Source organism: Tyto alba, unplaced genomic scaffold (assembly GCF_018691265.1).
Source record: "Tyto alba isolate M040663 unplaced genomic scaffold, T.alba_DEE_v4.0 Super-Scaffold_11, whole genome shotgun sequence".
NCBI classification, from domain to species: Eukaryota; Metazoa; Chordata; class Aves; order Strigiformes; family Tytonidae; genus Tyto; species Tyto alba.
The window spans coordinates 6,546,089-6,564,702 of record NW_024881273.1 but is presented as its reverse complement, the minus strand read 5'-3'; the positions used below and the strand labels follow the sequence as shown (position 1 = coordinate 6,564,702).

Below are 18,614 nucleotides of genomic sequence, written 5' to 3'. Positions count from 1 at the left end.
GCTCCTCTCGGTTCTATGAGAGGTCCTCCAAACCTCTCGAGATTTTCCTTGTGTCCCAGCATTTCCTTCTTTCCTTCTATTTTTTTTTGAAGCTGTGTGACTGCAGAGCGCTGGCTGGGGGGGTTGCTGGTTTAAGGAAGGGTTTCTTACCTCATGGTTGCAGAGACAAGCTTAGTGGCATGACGTCAAAGTGGCCTACAGGCTCAGAAACCAACAGGAAAATAAAAACAAGCCAACTGGTCGTCTTTTTTTTTTTTTTTTTTCCTTGCAAATCTCATTATTTTAAAGGCTGTTCTCTGATTTTCCAGGGTCTGGAAATCTTTAGAAGCTCTGAATGCTCAGGGTTGGCCACACTGATTCAGTATATTTTTCAGTCGTATTTTCCTTTGGAGGTGGTGAATAAAACCTGCAGATTCCGTCCAGCTGACTAATATTTCAGGTTATCAAAAATGATAAAAGTAAGGAAGAATGAATGAATGTAAGGCCTCCGGGAGAGGGTCAAAAATCCCTGTGACTCATTCAAACACTCTATCTTTGATCCTGCAAACACAAAATGGTGCCTGTTGACCGCTGTCCCTTGCAATGGGCTAGGAAACCATCACCATACAGAGCTGGGGTTGGGTTACAGGGCTGCCAAGTCCACAAGCCACTGAGGACTCCAGCTGGGGAGTATTTTCTTTTCATCTCTCAGCCCCCTCCTTGCTCCTGAAGTACCCCCAAGGTCCAGGCTGAGAGATGGTTGTGCTGGTTTTTGAAGGCATCAAACATGTCCTGAGCATCCGTGAGCTAAAAGAAGGGTGGAGAGGGCATTGAGGGTTTTTTCCCTGATGGATGATATCCAACAGAGACTTCAAGCAATGAGTGCTGTCTGTGATGGTTTAGGAGCACATCCATGACCATGTGAGAGCTTCCTGCTTGGAAAGGACGTAGAGGGAGAGTCTGGGGACATCCTAGTCTCTCCATGGGCAGGGGCAGAGGTGATGCAGTCCGAGGGGATGGGGAAGCTTTAAAGCCATTTGGCAAATCAAGTGCTCAAGGTCTCACCCATACCCCCGCGGCACCACTCTTCATTGGGAACCACCTGCAGAGCAGGATGGGACCGTTTGTGATGCCTGGCTGCAGAGAACCCCCGGCACAGGGTGGGATGTGACCTGGGCTGGCCGAGCCTCTGCTGAAAGGGGCAGCTGGGCAGGGGAGCACAAGGGAGAAGGCGTGCAGCCCTTCCCTCCGCTCTCTCATCTCAGTAAGCTTGTGCTCCTCCCATGAACAATTGTCAGTGACTGCCACTGAAACAGGCAAAAATCTATAACCTGGGGTCAGGCCATTCTTCCAGGCTCTCATGTCATGAGCTTCCCCCCATCTCCTCCCTAAAACCACAGGGAGCAGCTCCCACACACAGCGTCTCGTCTCACTGACATGGCTCGGCTGTAGCCCGTGTCCAGGCAGGAGTTGGCTGTTGGTGGCAAAGAGCTGGTGTCCTGGGGGTGCCGCAGGTCTGGGCGGCTCGAAGTGACACCTTCACCACAGCTGCCCCGGGGGGCAAGCACCATACGCTGCCGGTGTTGCCGGCTGGGCTCTGCCATTGCCGGGTGGGTGGTGCTGCTCGCCGGGGTCCGTTGAGGGAAATCCACCATGGAGTTAATGTGCGCTCTCGTTTCAGTCGTCTTTTGTTAACGGGTTTGGCCCGGTGCCACCTGGGGAGCGCGGGCAGGCAGTGCTGGAGGCCGGCAGGGACGTTTTTTGTTCCACATTGTGGCTTCTTGGTGGAAAGGACGGTTGGCCAAAACGGTTGGGGTGCGTGCGAGCGTGGCGGTCACTCCACCTGGGGAAGAGCCCAGCTGCTCTCCTCAGCACTGAATTCCCTGGGGCTCTGTGGGAGCACGAGGAAGCTGCTTGCTCCCAAACCCCGCTGGGAATTTCGCTCGTGCTGCGGCAGAGTGCTGCTTCCCATGTCAGCTGTGTGGGTGCCTGGGTGTCCCATCTGTAACGCCCGGGAGAGATCTGCCCCCGCGCAAGATGGGGTTTCCCTTGGTTCAGCAGTAATTAGGGCAGTGGGTGGCCCACACAAGGTGGCTCCTCTGCCTGACCTGGGCCAGGTCCAGGTCCTGCTCAGCTCTAGTTAAACCCAGCACTGTGAGCAGATGCCGGATTTGGCCATCTCTGCTGGAAACACTCCCTGTTTCACCCAGCTTTTGTTACCTCCCAGTTCCTCGTTATTTTTCATGGCGTTTCCCCCTCTTGCTTTTGTGCTGCTCAAGGCTGTTGGTGCAAGCTCAGCTTTTGGGCTCGTGCTTGTTCAGCTGTACACTTATCTGTGCGAGCCGGGTTATTTCGTGTGCTCCCCGCCAGCAAGGCTCAGCCCTGGCTCGGCTATTCAACAACAGCAGGGAACAGCATGTCCACGTGAACCCAAGCCCCAAAACAGCCCACGGGGAATGACGCAGCAAAGGTGAAATATCAAAGGGAGACGGGAAATGCATGGCAGGAGCAGGGGAAGCCGAGGAGAGAATAGCCGGAGCTGACCTCAGTGGGGCGGGGAGCCCGGCTGCACGCATGGAAGGGAAATGGGAAAAGGATACAGCTGGGACCAGCCACGGCCCCCGCGTGCTCTGCCCCAGAGGTGTTGCTGCTTCCCGCTTTTCCCCTGGGATGTGCTGGGGGGGTAATGGGCAGGATCAGGACTAGTGTCCCCCCCAGCACTCCTAGAGATGCCTATTGGGGGTTGCAGTGAAAACACTCCATGGGGCAGCTCGGGAGCTCGGCCAGGAGCCACCAAGCAGCCACACGTGACCGTGGGGCACCCGTGTCCCCATGTGCCAGGAGCTGGCTGCAATCTGGCCCGATCCGGCGAGGGTCAGCCCCGGCTCGCTGCAGAGCCGCGGCGGTGCACTGCCGACCCAGCGCCCCGGGTTTGTTTGAATGTGGCACGGGGCAGATCGCGTCCTTCCAACCTTCCCCGGCACGTAGCGAGAGCCGGTGGTGTCACCACGATCAGGGCCGCCTGTCGAGAAGCGGCACAAGCCATCCCGGGCGTCCCTTCAAGCGCTCTCGGCTGTGCCCAGGGACGACTGACATTTTTTTTTTTTTTTTTTTTTTTGCATGTGGAGTTATATTTTTAGCTGGAAAAAACCCAGCCTTTAAAAAACAAACGCACACAAAGTTTTCATGAAAAATTCTCAACATAATGGGATTTTTCTGTTCTTTGCAAAACTGCCTGTGACATTTCTAAATGAAGGGTTCCTCCTGTCCTTCTGCTTTTCCCCCTCAATCTTCAGTGAAATTTCTCCCTTCCCTAAGCTGCCCTGTTTTCCTCCCCAAGATATGCTCTTTCAGGAGGAGGAACAGCAACTGTAAGGACCGGTTTTTCTGGAATGTTGTAAAAAAAAGGAAAATGTAGTAGAAAATGTACAAAAGCGTCCCTTCTGAACCCATTAAAAGGGAATGGGAGTAATAATTTTTGTTGTTTCCCCTTTCTTCCCCTTTCTAGTGTTTTATTGTTTCCCCCTTCTAGTGTTCCTATGTCCTCAGTCCTTGGTGTGGGAGAACTGGGACACTAAATGGCAGAAAGTGGCTCTTATTCTTTCTTTACTCAAGGGAAAGACATCTGTCGCAGTTGAGGTCTTCCTTTGGGGCTGGAGAGAAGCTCGTGAAGCTCTTGGCACCCAAAAGCCAACATATAGAGGGGTTTGTGTCCTTGACCTTCTCCTTTCTCTGGTGGAGGGACATTCAGAATTTATCGGGGCTCTATGGGAGGGCTGGGGTTGACCCAGGGGTAGGTTAGGATGGGTGTGAGGACTTGGGAGCGGGACAGCAGAAACCACAGGTCCTGGGGTTTGTTCTTGGCTCTTCAGCAACATTTCCCAGGTGACCTTGGGGAAGTCACTTTGTTCACCTTCATTTCCCTACCCAGGAAAGAAGAGGGCTTGCTCTTTGCACCCATGGGCTTAGGCAGCTAGTTAATACCTTTTGATTGCTCGTGAGTTGTCTCAGGGATTTGATCAGCTACCATTGACTTGGCTGGAGCAGGGGACAGTCATTTTCCTTCCAGGTTAGAAATATATTGGTTGTTTTTCAAGAGCAGCTGTTGGTTTCTTGGAGTTAAAGTCACTGGAGGTGGGGATGCTTCTGTCCTTAGACAACACAGCTCCCTGCACCCTCTTGATGCCCAGAAACAGCATCCAAACCAGCAGCTGCATTGCAGAAATTTATCCTCCATGGTGCATCTGAAGGTCTCACCTGACCCAGCCCAGGAGCCTTTGCACCGCTTGGCTGGGGCTGTGGGGCCATGGGGCAGAGTTCTGGACCCTTAGGAGAAAACACGTGAGGCCATGGCAGGCTGAGGTCGCAGCTTCCACTGTGGAAGTCTAGGCTTGGTGAGCCTGATTCAGCCACCTAAATAAAAGTTGTTTTCCAGAGATCCCATCACAGCGGACAATGCTGCTTTGCCTCAAGTCCCTGACCCGTCAACTTGAAGGGGACCTGCTGGGGGACATCCTGGGAAGGGGCTGGTGCTCATGCGTGTGTCTGGTGGGAGCCTCTGCCCATCTCTCTTCCCAAACCTCAGGGGAAATATCAGTGCTCGTAGGCAGCAGCTGCCCACAGCCCACGTGGGAGCCTCGCAGACCCCGGCCATGCAAAGCCGGAGCAGGGACGGGGAGCAAAGCAAACATGCTTTGTCCAGGCTATTTATTTTGTGCTGGGGTAAGGGATTTTTTTTTTATTTTTTTTTGTTTCAGACATGCAATGAGTGTGTTACTCAGCCATGACTCGAGAACTTGTGAGCAATAAAGTCATCCTGAAGTCTGCCAAAAAAAATCTTCTTAGCACACCCACCTCATCACACGTTCCCACTGTAGCTACTTTAGTGCGATCTGCCGCTGAAAGGCGGCTACCTCGCAGGGAGGCTGCAGTAGCCATCTGCGAGCTTGTGGCAATGGCCCATGGACAAACCCGTGCCCATCGGTGTCACCTGCCTGGTGACTGGGACCCTTTGCCAGTGGCATCACTAAGACAGTGGAATGAGGTTTGCTCCACAGTCTGAGAGAAAAGAGCTGGAAGAGGCTGTGTGGTCTGGTATAGTCTTCTTCCTGCAGCCTGGGCTGGATCTTGGGTTTGGGATGTTGGTTTTGACCTTTTGGGATCAAGACCTGACCTGAAACCCACCATGAGGTGAAGAGTCATGGACACCTTCCTCCTCCTGCCCTGCACTGACACAGCTCCACCTGGGCTGGCTGGATGTGGGGTGACTTGGAGCTCCAGAGCCCTGCAGCGGCCACCGTTGCAGTTTGGGGTGGTGATGAGCTCTCCTCCAGGCTGCGGGGAGAGGTGGGATGGAAGCATCCACCACTGGACAGGGAGAGCACTGCTGGAAGTGCCTGAGAAAGTGCACATCAATGCCAAAATTCACGTTATTGGGGGCTGACCAGTTTCCTGGGTGAGGAGGGAGGGTGCTGAGGCCCTGTGTGCGAGAGCCCTCGCCCTGGGGTGGCCGCTCTGCCTGTGGGGTGCTGCAGCCCTTGCTTGGACACTGGCTCCGATGCCTCCAGGACTGGGATGTTCCTGGAGCTGGATATCGGGGCTCACTGCCAGGTGAAGCCCGGCTCTGTCAAAGACAGGAAGGACTGGGGTAAAAAAAGACCCCATATTGGTGGGGTGGGATGCAAGGGATGGTGTTGGAAACACCCCATCATCCCGCCGGCGGGCAGGAGCCGGGGGCAGCGAGGAGGTGGGTCCGGGCAGGAGCCCCTCGCCTGAATTGCCAGGGTAAAAGCCGCCTCCGCCAAGGCCTCCTCTCCCCACCCCTTCCCTGCGCCGGGGCTCTAAATAATTGATAACGCTGCTAAATAATAGATCTTGTATTTGCTCCTTCGCTTTTCTCTGCCGGGGCGTGTGCGCCTGCAGCCCGGCGGTGCTGCATTAGGGTTACGGGGATGGGGAATGCGCGTCTGCTGGGCCGGGGTAGGGAGCTCTGCAGCAGGGAGAGCATTCCGGGGAGATAAAGGGCTGGTTTGATGTGTGTTCATGTGGCGGGGCTGTTTTGCCTTGCATGCCTTTCTCTTTTGCTTTATTTTTTTCCTGGAGTGAAGCCTGGCGCCAGCAGTCTGGAACCAGCCTGACAAGCTTTTGAGTTATGGAAAGGGGGAGGAAGGGGGGAGGAGAGAGAAAGAGGGAGCGAGAGAGGCAGGGAGGAGGAGGGCGAAAGCAGAGGGAGGCAGCTGGGATGTGGATTATTAGGGGAGAACAAGAATACACACAAGAGGCTGGTGGGGTGAGGGCTGGGGGCTACTGGGGCTGGTGGGGAGGGGACAGAGCTGGCTTCTAGCAAACCTTTCAAAGGAGATTTTTTTTTTAATTTTTTTTTTTTTTTTTGCATGGGGAGGGGGAGAGGGGGAATTGAGTCATTTTGGGCATGAAACGCAAACCTCGCCGCGTCAAGGAACAAGGAAGTTTTTTAAAGCGCCAATTAAAGGGCTTGGAGAGGTCCGGGGCTTTTAAACAGCCTTGGGAAGGGGGGGTCCTGGCTAGCGTTCAGGCTGCCGTCCCATCAGGACATTCCTTTCTGCTGAACGCTGCTGCTCCCAGCCCTCTCCTCCTCCTTTTCCAAGCTGCCGTCGAATCCTTTCCAACTCCCGCGTCCGAACCCAGAGAACTTTGCTCCGTTTCATCTCTCGCCGCCTGCCTGCCCCCAGCTCCGGGCTGCGCTCCGTGCTTTGATCACGAGCTGCTTGCACAGAGAGCCCCTGGACCCCCGCGCCTCGCACACCCGGGGGCATGGGAGCCAGCAGCCCCTCCAGGGCCTGACATTGCCAAAAATCCCGCACCCCACGCCCCCCCCCCCCCCCCCCCCCCCCCGGTTGAGATGGAGACCCCCCCCGTCTGCCACCACCTCCCTGCTCAGGGAAGGCAGCTGCTTCAGCAAACTGGTAGCTATGATGCCGGTGGGAGGAGGGCTCAGTGCCCAGTGATGGGGAGATGCCCCCCAAAATGAGAGAAGGTGAACGCGCCCCGTGGGAGCTGCGAGGGGGTGGGTTAGGCAGCATGTTTGGAAAGGTTCTGTCGAGGTCCCCACGCCTGGGAAAGCCATGTGGCGCCCATGAGGGCTGCTCCTGAGCTGCTCCGGGGGGGGTTCGTGGCACCAGCAGCAGCGTGGCCAGGGTCCCAAGCAATTCCACCGGAGCAGGGATATTGCAGGCAAAGGCTGGAACAGCTCTGTGGCACATTTCCCCCCCCCAGGCACCCCCTCGTCGCCTCCCACAAATGCTCAGGAGCAAGAGCAACCTTGCTGCTTCAGCCCCTCATGCTTGCCTTTCGGAGCGGGGAGCAAGCTGTAGTGCACTGGGGGAGCACCATGCCCGGGCTCAGGGGGGGGGAAATCCAGAGCACTGATGAGGGGCTGGGGATTTGGAGCTGCTTTGCAGGGGCTTTGTTTGGTTTGATTTCAGTGCAGCCTATTTAACTCAAACGACTGGCGAAGGTTGGGGAGAAAGGAGCTCTTTGTTAAAGGCAGAACAGCCCCAGGTCTCTAAGTCAGCCTGTGCGAAGAGCTCAGAAGTTGAGATAGCCTAGTGACGGGCAGATTTTGGGATGGGCAGATTTCACATTGCGCGAACCTCTAAAGGGAAGCATGAGAGCGAGGGTTCATGCACCCAGCTCCCAGAGAAAAGCCTAGCAGAAGCCTTGCAAAGCACCACCACCATCTGCCAAGTCTTTGTCTTCACAGAGGAGGTGGATGGAGGAACACCCAGTTTTCTGAAATCTCCATTACAGGTTGCCTATGAGCTGCAGCTCTTCAGAAAAAATACTTCTTTCTCTGGGTTTCCAGGAAGCAAAATGTTGCCCTCCGCTGTTTGCAGCATAGCTGGAACAGAGAACTCACTGCGTCCGAGCTTGGCCAGTGCTTTGCTCTGGTGTCACATCCCCGGCGGTGGCCAGGGCCGGGCAATTTGCAGAGGGACAACTCCTCCCCAGCCCATAAATGCTGCAAAGACCTGCGAGAGGTCCGGTCATCCTCTGTTAGCCACCGTGAATGAACACCTCCCATTCTTGGGGTGACCTGCTCCCACCCTGGCACCTCGGCGCAGGGCTGCGACATGGCAGTTGGCCATGGCTTCGGTTGGGTTGGGTTTGGACTGAGGTGGATCCGCTGAAGACCAGCTTCCTCGCACCTCATGTTTTGCAAAATAACAACCCCAGGCATTTCGGTTGTGCATCCTTTGTCCAAATGTGTCATATACTCCCTTTTTCTTCTCTTTTTCTTTGGTGGCTCTTTGAGCTCTTTCTGGTAACTATAAAGCTACGCTGGCAAACTTGTCCTCCAGCTCCTCCTTGATGGAGATGCAACACAGATGGATCCATAATGCCAGTTGTCTTTTATAGACCTCCAACATCTAAGAGTTGGGAATCTTAAACTAGTAAATGGAGGGAGTGACTACTCTTTTCTGTAGACGTGGAAACTGAGGCACAAGCTACTTATCCAGGTGAAAAGAAGTCAGATTTTAGGGCCAGATGACATGGATTGACTTGGAAACCTTTGCTGCACCAGCTTCCTTGGCATCTCTTGAGATGCTATGAAGAGGGAGGGGACCCTTTTCCCTTTCTTCTTGCTGAGAAGGGAGCTGGAGCTGGGGACACAGCCCTGTGGACCATCTCCAACCCATCACCTTCCTGCTTGCACAAGAGGCAGCAGGCGGAAATAAAACACAATTCGGGGCTGGCAGAGCCGGGGAAGAGCGAGATGAGTCTTGGTGGGGAGACCAGCCTCACCTTTCATATTCTAATGCCTTGCCTTTGCCTGATTTGTGAGCTCTCGGGAGTCCTGCTGGGAATTCGCTCGAACGGAGGCACACGCCGCCGTCCCTCGGTAAATTACACAGAGATATAATGAAGGAGGAGAAATCAGTTACTCTGTGACTGCGGCTCCCCAGGGGACCTTAATTCAAATATTTGTGGAGCTGAGCAAGTGGGGCGTTGGGGAGTCGCTGAGTTGGAGTGTCTCTCGACAGGTTGCTCGCAGGTGGTTGGTGATGGGGACTCTGGGCTGCAGGATCCATCCCCAAAGGGGCTTTGGGCTCTCAACAATGCTTTGGGTGCCGTTAACCAAGAGGAAGATGACGAGGAAGGTGGGACTGTGGTCTGGCTGCGGCTGCCTGGGAAATGGAGGTGGGCTCCAGCCTGCAACTGGTGGTTTCTGGGATGGGGCAGCCCCATGCACCCCTGTGCCAACGGCTTTGAGCAGAATGGAGTGATGGGGGCACCTGCCCACCGCCCACGGCCAGGCTCTGCATCACCTCAGCACCATCCCCTGGGGAGGGACAGGGACTTGGGAGGGGACAGCCTGACCCTCCTGTGGTTTCCTCCAGCGAGGGAGGAGCAGGGTTTGCAAAGCCAGGCAAGCTCTCAGCTGCCCACATGGCTGCTATTTTCAGTAATGAATATGGAAAGGGTTAAATGCTGCATGGCAGTGAGGAGTGGGCAAACCCCACATTGCTCGGCTCAGGAATGAGAAAATTGATTTATCTCCAGCTCCATCGTCAGCCCATTCCCTCTGTGTGCCCTCAAGCCAGGCTTTCTGCCCTCTCTCCTCCCAGGGCATGCCAGCTCTGCGGACCTGGGAAAACAAATGGGATCCAATTTGCCCAGGCAGCAAGCTGCACCAGCAAATGGGGCGCAGCCGGGGGGGGTCAGCCCCTTGCTGGGTGCATGCAAGAGCGGTTAGATCCCACTTCACCTTGATGGCCAAGGTTGTGGCTCCATCAAGGCGACCGTGGCCCCTTGGCCATACCGTGGTGCTCTCACCCGCTTCAGCAGCAGTTGGTTTTGCCCGAGCATGGTGAGGTGGGGTGCAGGGTGAACTGGGGTGCAGGGTGAACTGGGGTGCAGGGTGAACTGGGGCGCAGGGTGAACTGGGGAGAGGGCTGAGGACAGCTGTGTTCACCCAGTGCCATTCTGCACGGCCACGCTCTTCTCGTGGAGGTCCTACACCACCACCCCGGCGCTCAGAAGTGATGCTGTTGCCGGGATTTATTCACACGAGCGTGAGCACATGCAGACGTGCCCCCCCCCGACCCCCACACCCGCCCCGTGCATGCCCGCTCGCATGTGCGCCAGCCCTCCCGCTCCCCAACGGGCCGCTCGCCTGCTCATGTGCCGGCATCACGCCCCGAGTGCGTGGCAGCCACATATGCACGCACACATGCTCGCTCCAAGCCGGAGCGCCACTCAGCATCCCTAAGTTTTGTCTCCGGGTGCCGGGAGCAATCCCGCACCCACCCATCTGCCCGCACCCCGAATCCTGCCGCCAGCCACCGGTGAGCACAGGCACCCTCCCCGCGCCGTGGCCCCTTGCACGCTCGGCGCCTTCGGAGCTGCGTGCACACGCGGCCGCGTACGGATCTGCAGCACGCCAACTGTTGGGAAGGGGAAGGAAAGAAAAAAAAAAAAAAACACAGATTCAGCCGAGAGAGGTGGGGGGGGAGAGAGGGAGAGAGAAAGAGAGAGAGAATGACAGACTGCAATCCCCCTTGAGTGCCTAGCCTCATGAATATTAATAAGGTGGTAATTAAAATGCAGGGACACAGCAGGACGGATGCAGGCGCTGCCTTCGGAGCGCTGGGAACGGGGGGAGCGCGTCTTTCCAGGCAGGTTTTGATTCCGTTCTCTGATGAAAAGAAGAAAACGGAGCCTTCAACTTTAATCAGTTTAGAGTTTTTTTGACACAACATATCTTTAATTGCTGATATTTCTGCTCTTCTCAAACCCAGCTCCACAGACTCCAGTCTAAGCAGCAATAACGAATCACGCTGAAGTGCTGTGGATTCGTGCTGTATTTATGCCTCGACTTGTTTTCTACTTTCCTGGGGTTTCACCTCTTTGCCTGGGGTCGGAGGGCACAGCCCTGCTGCCGATTGCCTCTGCAGCCTGGTGCAGGGGCTGGAAATGCAGCCCGCCATCTCTTTGTCTAACACCCCCCACCCCCCCAACTTCCCCTGCAGCAGCTTTAGGGAAGCCTGCCTTTTTTGGGTGGTAAATTCCTCTTCTTGGCCATGGCTGTATGGTGGGCTTGGAGTTGGACATGATGCTGCCTGGCGTGGGTGACAGGGGATGGAGGTTGGGGCTGTGGGTGGTGACAAGGAGAAGGTTGGGTTGAGTTGGGTTAGATTGAATTGAGTTGGGTTGGGTTGAGTGGAGTTGGGTTGGATTAGGCTGGGTTGGGCTGGGTAGGGTTGGAAAGAAGGTCTCTTGAGAAGAGACTCTGTTTCCCCTCCCCAGAGGAGGTTCCTCCAACATAAGAGTAGAGGTAGCTGTTTGGTTGTTGAGTTATTATTAAGGAGACTTAAGTCTCCTTCAATAACCAGGATTTTGAGGTTGGATGAGGGTCCTGTGAAGGATGCACATGGCAGGCTCAGAGGTCTGTGAGCACTGGCAACTGAAATATTTGTCCTTCTTGAAGAAGATAGTTACTCCAGCGGGTCTGGTCCATTGATGGAGTACCATGTTGCTTGGAAAAATTAATGGAGAGTCTTGGTTGGTGCCCAAAGGGAACATCTTGGGTGTGGGAATTTGACTATGTCAATCCAGAACAGGAATTTAGGAGGCGATTTCTGGCAAAATGGAAAAGAAAAAAAAAAAAACAACCCACAAAATACCCCATACTAGTGCAAATAGTTGTTTTAGGTAAAGCCAGAATGTTTGGTTTGGCCTGAAAGGCTTTTAGTTTGCTATGTTTGGGGGTTGCCTAATTTTAATTAGATCTCTTCTTTTATTTTTAGATCATTTTTGAACGGAAAACAATAGATTTGTTGGTATGAAAAAGTAAAAAATATTCTGTTAGAAAATGCCCAAATGCAACAATTCATCATGCGAGAGATGGAAGAAGATGGTTTGAAATCTTCAAAACCTTCTCCCCTGCCCAACATAGATATTTCTTTTTTTCATTCCAAACAATTTTTCAACTTCACCCTAAGTTTCAGGATGATTCAGCCTTTTTGAATCTTCCCATTTTTGGTAGATCCACTATTCCTCCAAAACCAAGCAAACAAAATCCCCCTCAACCCTTAGAAAGATGAGAGTGACCAAGTGAGTAGAGCACAGCACAAGTTCCCTTACAGCCCCACATCTGGAGCCTCCATGGAGCCGGCCATGGAAAGACACCCCATGTTTTCTGGGCAGTGGAGGCACTCCTGGATCATGGATGAAGGATAAAGGTTTTGCCCCACTTCGGAGATATTGCATTACCCAGAGAGTGACTGTGAAGTTTCAGGGAGTTGGTGTGATGTTTGCTCCTGTATCCTCCTGGGTGCACAGATACGTCCCAGGAGGATCTCCTGGCCTTCAGGCTAAACTGCACTCCTGCACTCCCATTTCTCCCTCCCAAGCTTTGGAGCATTCTCTCCCATGGGAGCGTGTCCTTGTGCTTTGCTGATGTGCCTCCGCAGAGGGATGGAAAAGGAAAGCTGCGGCATCTTGCAGCCCTTGAGATTTTGTTGCTCGGTGGGCCGGGGTCAGATTTGTTTGTGTAACAGGGTCTTTTCCATCATGTGTCTTTCTGTAGGGATGTGGGGTGCCCTTATCTACCAGGGGGGTGCAGCAGGCTGGGTGTCCTGGGCTCTGCCCCATGGCAGGCTGACATCTCTGTCTCATCCTGCCCCACGGCAAGGAAGCAGCTGATCGAGCTTTGGGCTTTATTTCATTCAGCTGCTGGATCCATCTCCTTGTTGCTCAGTTTTTCCTCATCTGGGGCAAACAATTCCCTGTGTGGAGGGATTGCTGGTGAGCCTGGCTACAGGTCAGGGTTGGGAATGGAGCTGAACTCATTGGCTGACCGGGACTAACTCAGCTAAAGCCCTTTGCTGGGCACTGGCTTTTTACGATACTTGTGTGAGCCATTCCCCTGCAAAGGAGAGGGGTTGACATCTCCCACCCCCTCTCTGGGGACACAGCCTTTCTGCAAAGCTGTCCCACGGTGTGCAGCAGCACGGGGTGGCCCCAGGAGCCCCTGGGACCTCGGCTAGACCCTGACCCCTCGCTGGAGGGACTAAAATGGGTCCCCTTGCTCAAGGGATCAGCACAATGCCAACTCCTCCATGCTCCTACCAGGGTGAGGCAAAGCTGGGGTTGCTTTGGGCTGAACTGCCACAAAGCCAGTGAGTCTGTGTCCAGTCTTGCCCATTTGGGTTTTAATGGTTTTAATGCATTTTGGGGTGGCCAAGGGTTTCTTTGATCATCCTTTCTTGCCTTTTAATGGACTGGATACCACGGCTTGTGCCTGGGGTTGGATCTCCCCTCCCAAGCAGGTAATTTTGCAGGGGTGGCTGTTGAGTTGGCTTTCCTTGGCCATGCCGGAGCTATGAAAGGTGAGAATGTGCTGGAGTCCCCATCAGGGACTATGGCATGCAGAGGGGACAGGCAGGTGATGGAACAAGGAGATGGGAGCTGCAGTGAAGACAGGACCCATGGAAGGGGCCGCCTTGGGACCAGCCAGCCTCTGATGGAGGAAAAACAAAGTTGCTTTGGGTGTTTAGTGGGGAAAAAAATAATTTCTGCTGTTTTTTTTCTTCCTCCTTTATCCTCTCCTTTCTGCTTTCCTGCAGTGCTACAACGGCTGGTTTGAGGCAGGATAAGGACAAGGTCTAGCCAGTGTCCGAGCCCCACTTTGCCCCGAACTTCCCACCACTGACATCAAGCCTGTGCTGAAGAAACCTTGGGAAATACCAGGTTTGCTGTGCAGATGGGGTGACAGGGCTGGGGTGCTGCAGTGGCAGGGACAGCCCTGGGTGGCGGGGGTAGCCCCAGGTGAAGGGGACAGCCCTGGGTGACAGCCGTGGGAAGGGCAGGAGTGCAAAACCCTATGGCAGATGGAGGGAGAAGGCATCGCTGTGCTGTTAACAGAGAATTTAGGTGGTGAAACACAAATGGGACTTGGTGACTTGTGTGGGGAGCAGAGGCTGGGCTGGGGCTTGGCCGTGAGGAACGTGAAAGGGAGGGTACAGGATGGGCCCCGGTTACCGCTTCCTGGTGACACCCCTCCGGCGGTCCCCGTCACCCCCGAGTCACATCCTGCTTGTGCTGGCTCATGTCTCATCCTGCTGCCTGCAGTTTCTCAATCCCTTTCGCTCCTGCCAGCGTTTCCTGGCTGCTGAGGTTGCTGCACGGCCCGCAGGGCAGGCAGAGCCGGGGGGGAGCTCCCTAGGCACCAGGGAATTTAGGGTGGGGGAGCAAACGGGTCTGTGTCCTGCCATCACTTGCTTCATCCCCTGACCGCCAGCCGTGCGTGTGGGGCCACAGGGGTCTGGCTGTGCATCTCCTGGTGCACAGCGGGGGCTCACAGGTCCCCCACGCATCCATCCTGCTGCCTCAAACCCTGGGCAGCTGGGGCAGAAAGCCGGGGTGGGAGTGAGCTGGATGCTTATGCCCCTCCTCTCTCGTGCCCCGAGTCCCTGCACCAAGCAGTGGCTCTGCAGGGAGGTTTGCGAGAGCAGAGCTGGGGCTGCAGAAAGCGCTGCTCCTGCGGGGCTGTCAGTGAGGAGCCCAGCCTGACTCTGCAGTCCCAGGCTGAGCCACGCTCAGGTCCTGCAGAGAAAACAAACACTGAGCTCCATCCTACCCTCTTTTACAGCAGCACTGCCATTTAAGGGAGGATTTGGAGAGAAGACATCTTCCTCTTTCAGGGTCCTTCTTGCCAGCACAACCCCCCTCCCCTGGCGTATGCTGGACCCCACTCTACAGAGCATCCCAGCAGCTAAAGGGTCATCCTCTGGCCGCAGCTTTCCTGCGCTCACTGGGTCCCTGCTTTGTGCCCGGTGCCCTTTCCTCCTCCACAGCCCCACGTCCAGAGGGGCCATGCTTACAGCTCGCCCGGCAGTGGGCTCCGGGAAAGGCAGCGTCCTCCTCCGGGACAGTTTGTGCCCTGGCACTGGAGCAGCCGGGCTGAGCCAGCCAGCGCGGGGGGTTAGCGGCGGCCGAGCCGGTGCCTCCTGGCTCGGCTCAGCGCTGGGGTGCTGGGCTTCGGATTTCTGGCTTTGAAGTCCTTCTGCAATGGCCAGGAGATTTCAAGCGGAGTTTCTGGCGGAGCAGGGAGAAGCTGCCGTACGCCAGCAAGCTGGAGCTCTGGGGAGGTGTGTGGGGGGGGTGTCAACTCTTACCTCTGCTACAGACTTTCTGGGATCACCTTGGTCAAGGCTTTGTGCTTTGCTTGTTCTGCTGGAAAGCAGAGCCACGGCTCCCGCTTCTTCTGTGCTGCTAAATCTGCTTCTGCTCAGAGCCTGGCTGGCAAAGGGGGGAGAGCAGAGGGGGTATGCACAATCACGGGCTTTTTTAGCACCGGGGTTTAGCCTCAGGGGATGGAGGAGCTTTCTCTCCACATGGCTTTTACCCAGGTGTGACACTGCTTTTGCTCACCACTCCCTACCCACTGCGTTGATGGAGAGGCTGAGTCCCTGCACTAGGCAGAGGGCTGCTGGCTCCTGCCAGAGCTGCACTGCAGCAGGGCTGAGCCGTGGCTCCCTGTGCTTGGGGCTCTTCCCCCACCACAGACCTCGGGGCCGTGGGGCTGGAGCTGCTGGTCCCACTGCAACCCCTGAACAGCATCGTGTGCCACCCCAGCTCCCACCCTGGCCCTGCGCTGAGGCCTGTGGCGAGTTACAGGCTGGGGGTGCGGGTGCCCAGGGAGCACCCGTGGCTGGATGAGGAGCTCCCACGAGCCAAGCCACAGGGATCATGGCACCTGTGGTCCTGCATTTTGCTTTGCTTGGCCTGTGGGAAGGCAGGACACCTCCGAGGGAGTCCATGAGGGTTATTGCATCCGTGTGGGGCTCGGGGCTGGGACTGCCACTTGCCATGGGGTGCTGGGACCATCCATCCGTCCTCCTCTTCCAGCACCCTCCAGCCAGCACCCAGGGGAGCGTGGCCAGGCAGGGACCCAGCCCAGAGCTCCAGGGTGATGGAGGAAGGGTCGCTCCTCTCCGGGGGAGGTCCGGGCTCCTTCCCTCCAGGCCAGGCAATGGTTAAATTCCTTTCCAGCTGAGCTGGCAAGCAGAGCCCAAGCATATTAGTCAGATCCCTGTAGGGGGTGGGGAGGAGGAAGGAGAGAGCAGCGAGGAGGGGCCGGAGCGCAGAGCCGAGAGCTGAGCTATTCTCCGGGGCTCGAGTGCAGGGAGGCAGGCGCAGCAGGAGTTGCTGCTTCCCAGAAACTTGATTATTTTTAACCCAGGAAGAAGAAAGGAAGGAAGGGGGGGGGGGGGGGGGGCGGGAAAGGGGGGGGTAAAAAGAAAAATAAAAAAATAGAGGAGGGGGTAAATCTGGAGGAACTGGAAAGCAGGGAGTTGGCATTTGGCAGACAGCTTCGCAGAGGGGAGGGAAGGCGAGCGAGGGTCGTGGCGTGGTGGCACAGGGATGCCAGGGCTGCCCCGGGTGCCTCCCCGCCTGGCCCTGGCCCTGGCGCGGTGATGGGGACAGGACGCAGAGCGGTGCCAGGCCTGGCTAAAGGTGCCGCGGCCGGAGAGCCCAGGCTGCCCCCGCGCCATCGCCACCTTCACCGCCTCCGGCCTCTCCCGGCACACGGCCGTGGCCCCCTGCGCTGCGTGCCGGGGGAGCGGGATGCAGCCAGTTTCCCTCCCACCCACCCGCTCGCACACAAAAAGGAGCAGGCACACCAGGGGTTGTGGCTTCCCCGATCCCTTCTGCTTGGGACTGTGGCCATTTCAGAGGGCTGGGGGCAAGCAGGGGTCTTCGGGGGGGTGGGGGGCCCTGATGGTGGGCACACACTGTTGGCTTCAGGAGCTGCGGGTGACACCCCGTGTCTCCACAGGGCTGGGTCTCACGTGGGCACCGTGGGGAGCTGGGAGTCCCCACATTGCTCTGGAGGGCAGGCCAGGCTGCCCGAGGAAGGGACATTGATGGAGGTGCCACGGAGGAGAAGGCAAGGTCTGTCATCTTGCATTGCCTCACCACACTTCAGTGGGAGGCCAGCATCAGAGACCTGCAGAGAGGCCTCGGTGGCTGTCCCGCTGCATTGCATTGCCGTTTGGTTAGTGCTACAAAGCCCTGGGGTGGTAGTTTGCAAGCCCTGCAGTCGGCAGATCTTGGGAAAACACTTCCTCAAGCCCACGAGCCACATTCCAGGTATGGGCTCCTCAAGGTCCAGCCCTGGGCAGGCTGGCCAAAAGTTCCCTGTGAAAGTCAAACACTTTCTGGCCCAAGCTCACGAGGTGAAGACCCTCCACTGCTCATATCAGGTATTTATTTCACTGCAGCACCCACACTTGGAAGCTCAGTGTCCTCCACAGCTGTGGCATTACAAGCCCTGGGTGCAGGGCTTTGCCAGTGCTGGAGACCCTGTCCCCAAGATGCAGAAGCCACGCCAGCTGCAGCAGTGCACAAGGGAACTCAGCACCACGGTGCTGGGAGCTGAGAGCACCGCTGCAATGGGATGGTGATGGGAGATGTGAGCAATGGGCAGAGCCGGCGCTTTTCTCCTCTGACTCATCCAGGGAACCTTGTGCTGGGAAACGGCATCATGTCCCCAGCACACCATGGCCAGCCAAGGTAAACTGAGGGGATGAGTCCCTCCCTGGGCAAGTTTTGCCATCCCAGTCCTTTGTAGGACTTCTACTGTCATCTCCTCTGGTCGGCTGCAGCGGCTAGATCCTGAGTGGGACTGATTTTATCCACACAGCAACATCAGTGCCATGTACTCAAGCAAGAAGTCGTCCTTGATTTAGCAGACATGACCAGACCTGGCCTAAAAATGCATCTTGTTCCCCAAAGGCAGAGAGGGGACAAGGACAAACAGCTCAACTGAGCTAATGTTGGGTCGGGCACCTCTCAAGCTGCATCCCACACTGGCAGAGCGTGCTGACTGTTTGGGTTTTATGCAGAAACTCCCTTCAGCGGTGGTGCTCCTGCTCTGAGGGGTCCAACTGGGACTCGCCAAAGATATTTGCCATGTTTTAGCCCCCAGGGCAATGCCACCCCATCCCATCTGAGCAAGCTGGAGCTGGGGAGCTTCCCTGTCACCAGCCCGGATCACTAGTGAGGAAAACATATCTAACCCACTGGGTATTCCCTCACGCCTTCTTTCCAAGCATTAAAAGTGCTAATTAAACCTGAGCCGTGCTCTGGCATCTGGAGGGATGGGCTGCCTTTCCCAGCAGACTGGCCATGGGTCTTTGTGGGAATGTCCCCGGTGCCATCCAATATCGGAGAAGGTCACTTGGTCATACTGCTCTTTGCACCCAGGTTTTGAAGATGAGTGGCACAGCCCTGGATCTGGGGATGCTCCCAAAGGGACTCATCTGCAGGGCAGCCCCACAGAGAGCAGGGTGGGATCATCGCCACCTCCAAAACCACAGGCATGGCAGAGACAGGGCACACAAGCTCTCCTCCTGATCTCTTCCCCTCTGAGGTGTTCAGAGCTGGCTCTCACTGCAGAGCCGGGGTGGGCATGGGGCGGATGTTTCCAGTAGACGGCAGGAATTCCTGACACTCGGCCAGTTCTGGGCGTTTATTCCCTCTGGAGAGGCTCGGCCGCATCCCAGACCTCCAAAGGCACAAAAGCCCCTCAGAGGGCAAAGGGCCCCAAGAGGGGAAAGGGTAACTCCTCTGATGGCGGTGGGGAG

General features: G+C 56.2%; 1 long non-coding RNA gene across 1 annotated transcript in view; it reads left to right on the top strand.

Annotated features, from left to right (window-relative positions):
• The window catches only part of LOC116958830, a 36,387-nt gene that overhangs the window by 4,589 nt on the left and 13,184 nt on the right, over positions 1 to 18,614 (top strand). Inside the window, exon 3 of the long non-coding RNA XR_004405486.1 lies at positions 13,590 to 13,713. This is a non-coding gene — a long non-coding RNA (uncharacterized LOC116958830). The remainder of the gene's footprint in view (positions 1 to 13,589; positions 13,714 to 18,614) is intronic.